This window comes from Cariama cristata, unplaced genomic scaffold (assembly GCF_000690535.1).
Source record: "Cariama cristata isolate BGI_N322 unplaced genomic scaffold, ASM69053v1 scaffold9609, whole genome shotgun sequence".
NCBI classification, from domain to species: Eukaryota; Metazoa; Chordata; class Aves; order Cariamiformes; family Cariamidae; genus Cariama; species Cariama cristata.
This window is the reverse complement of record NW_009637399.1, coordinates 25,148-28,912: the sequence shown is the minus strand read 5'-3', so window position 1 is coordinate 28,912 and position 3,765 is coordinate 25,148.

The following is a 3,765-nucleotide window of genomic DNA, read 5'->3' as shown; positions in this document are numbered from 1 at the left end:
ACTTTCTCCCCCCGCTGTACCTTCCCCTCTTTCCTTCTCGCTGCCCCTGCTGCTCTCCCTCTGCCTCACTGTTCCTTTCAGTTTCCCTGTCTTGCTCCCTGCCCCTCTCTCTGTCGTCACCCCTACATCTGCTTATCTCTCTCTCTCTCACTGCCACTACATTTCTTTCACGCTCACTGTCCCTCCTCCTTTCTCATAGTTTGCACACATTTACACTTTTCCACTCTCATCTGTCGCTCTCCCTTGCTCTGCCTCTCTAATGTTCCCTCTTTGTATATTCTCCTTTTTTGGATACTTTGTCTGTCTCACAAGTGCTCTCCCTGTCTTGCACGTACTTTGTGTCTCTGGCATGCTCATTGCATCTGCTGTATGGTCTTTACTTCGCTTGCACACTTTTTGCCTTGCTTGAATAAGCTTTCCCTCTCTTCCTTACAAGGTTTGGACTCATACTCACTCTGTTACATCCTTTCTGTCTCAGCTTCTCCACCTTGTGCTTTCCTTCTCTGTCCATGCTGTTTTGTGCAACTTGGCATGCTTGAGCTCTCTCAAACAGTTGCCCTCTCTCACACGTTCACTCTCTCACTTCTGCAACCTCTCTGTCACATTTGCTTTGTCTTGTATGCTTTGACTGTCGTACACTATCCCTCTCATTTGTGCATCCCATCTCATGCACTTTCCTTTTTATTCTGTCTCCTCTCCAGTGCTTTCTTTCTCTTGTGCTTTCTCTCTCCTCAGGTCTGCTTTCCTACTCCTATATGTGTGCTTTCCTTCTCTCTTGCATGCACGTGCTTTCCCTGTCCTGTGTGTGCTTCTCCTCCAGTGTGCACTTTACCTCTTGGATGTGCTTTCCCTCTTACTTGTGCACTTTCCTGTCTGTCGCATGCTTTCCCTCTGTCATGTGTGCATTCCATCTCTAATTAACAGATCTTCTTTTCCCCCTTACATTCCCTCTGTCATATCTTTCATCTTTTTTAGCACGCCTTTCCCCTCTCTGGCACCTTTCCCTTGCTCTTGTGTTATACCTTTGCCCTCTCTTGTGCCTGCTCCCTCTTTTTTTCCCCTTCTCTTTCTCTCTGTCATATGCAGACTTCACCCCGTGCTTTGCTTTCCCCTCTCTGTCTCTGGCATGCTTTCCCTCTCTTGCTTTCATGCTTTTGGTCTTTGTCTCATGTGCTCTCTCTCAGTCACAGTTCCCTGCTCTGCCATGTGTGTTCCCTCTCTCTCTCATTTTCCCTCCCTTACATGCGCTCTACCTCGTTCGCGCAAGCTTTCCTTGTCGCTACTATGAATGTTTCTCACTTTCATGCTCTCTTGAACTCTCTCATTTAACATATGTTCCCCTCTTATGTCTACTTTCCATCTCAAATAGTTCCCTTCTTGGTTGAACTTGTCTCTTTCATGCTCTTTCACTCCCTTGCACATGCTTTCTCTTCCTCCCTATAATGTAAAATTTCCTTCTCTCTCTTACATACTTTGCCTCTGTCCCATGCATCTCTTCACTAAGGCCAAGTCTGGCCTGACCGACCTAGTGGCCTTCTAATGATGGAGTGACTGCATCAGTGGACAAGGAAAGAGCTATGGATGTCACCTGTCTGGACTTCTGTAAGGCCTTTGATACAACATCCTTCTCTCCGAATTGGAGAGTTATGGATTTGATGGGTGGACTGTTCGCTGGGTAACAAATTGGTTGGATGGACGCATCCAAAAGGTAGTGGTCAATGGCTCAATGTCCAGATGGAGACTGGTGACAAGCAGTGTCCCTCAGGGGTTTGTACTGGGACCAGTGCTCTGCAATTTCTTTATAAATGACTTAGTGAGATTGAGTGCACCCTCAGCAAGTTTGCAGATGACACCAAGCTGAGCGGTAGAGCTGACATGGCTGAGAGACAGGATGCCATCCAGAAGGACCTGGACAAGCTTGAGAATTGGGCCTGTGTGAGCCTCATGAGCTTCAACAGGGTCAAGTGCAAGGTCCTGCACCTGGGTCAGGGCAACCCCTGATATCAGTACAGGCTGGGGGATGATGTGGCTGAGAACAGCCCTGTGGAGAAGGACTTGGGGGTACTGGTAGATGAAAAACTGGACACGAGCCGGCAATGTGTGCTTGCAGCTGAGAAAGCCAACCATATGCTGGGCTGCATCAAAAGAAGTGTGGCCAGCAGGTCGAGATAGGTGATTCTGCCCCTCTGCTCCGCTCTGGTGAGAACCCCTCTGCAGTACTGCCTTCAGCTCTGTGGTCCTCAGCACAAGAAGGACATGGACTGGTTGGAGCAAGTCCAGAGGGGGGCCACAAAGATGACCAGAGGGCTGGAGTACCTCCTGTATGAAGACAGGCTGAGAGAGTTGAGGTTGTTCAGCCTGGAGAAGAGAAGGCTCTGGGGAGACCTTATAGCAGCCTTCCAGTACTTAAAGGGGGCTTATAAGAAAGATGGGGACAGACTTTTTAGTAAGGCCTGTTGCAACAGGGCAAGGGGTAACGGTTTTAAACTAAAGGAAGGTAGATTTAGACTAGATATAAGAAAGAAATTTTTCATAATGAGGGTGGTGAGGCACTGTAACAGGTTGCCCAGAAAGGTGGTAGATGCCTCATCCCTGGAAACATTCAAGGACAGACTGGACGGGGCTCTGAGCAACCTGGTCTAGTTGAAAATGTCCCTGCTCATTGCAGGGGAGTTGGACTAGATGACCCTTAAAGATTCCTTCCAACCCAAAGCATTCTATGATTCTCATGTTTTCCCTCTGTATTGCATGTTTTCCTTGTCTCACCTGTTTGTGTTTTCTCTTCCTTGCTCCTTCTTTTGTGTTGTTTTCCTCTTTTGCATGCTTTCCCTTTTTTGGGGGCATTTCCCATCTCTCTCCCCCTCACACACTCCATCCCTCTCGCATGCTTTTCCCTTCTCACTGTCTTGTGCTTTTCCTCTCCCTCTTGTGCCTTTCCTTTCTCACTGATGTGCTTTCTATCTCGCCCCTGCCCCCCAATGCTTTCTCTGTCTTGCACACTTTCCTTTTCTGTCTTGCCTGTGTTCTCTCACACCCCTCTTCCCTGTCTGGTACTCTCTTTCTTGCTGCTTCCCCTCCCATCTTGTGGTTTCCCTCTGTCTCTGACTGACAGACTTTCCCTCTTTCTTTCTGCCACACTTCCTTGCATGTATGTTCATGTCTTCTCTGGCATGTCCCCTCTCCTGTGCATGCTCTGTCCCAGTTTCCCTTTTCCCTTGTGTGCAGTTTTGCTTTCTCTCTCTGTCACGTGCTTTCTTCTCTCTGTTTTGGCCTTTACCTCTGTCTTTTGTTTTCCCTCTCCCATGTGCAGATGTGCTTCCCCCTCTGTCTAGCTTTTCCCCTTTTCTCCCTGTCTTGAACATTCTTTCCTTCGTTCATGAACACGATTGTTCTCTGTCACTCTCAGTCTCACGCTTTCCCTCTCTCTGTTATGCTTTCCCCCTCTTACATGCTTCCCCTTACAGACATACTCTCGTCTTCCTGTGTGTGCCTTTTCTCTCACATGCTTTCTGTCTCGCTGTCATGGGCTTTGCCTCTCTTTGTGTCACCCTTCTTTCTCTTGCATGCACCTCCCTCTGCTCTTTTGCATAGTTTTTCATGCTCATGAACACTTGCCCACGCATATGTGCTTTTTGTTATTCTTGCAAATTCTCCCTTGCTCATTCTTTCCATCTCAGTCTTTCACTCTTTTAATCTTGCTCTCCTGCTTCCTTTCTTTTGCTTTTTCCCTTGTCTTTGATCTATTGAGCTTTCTATCTTTCTCAT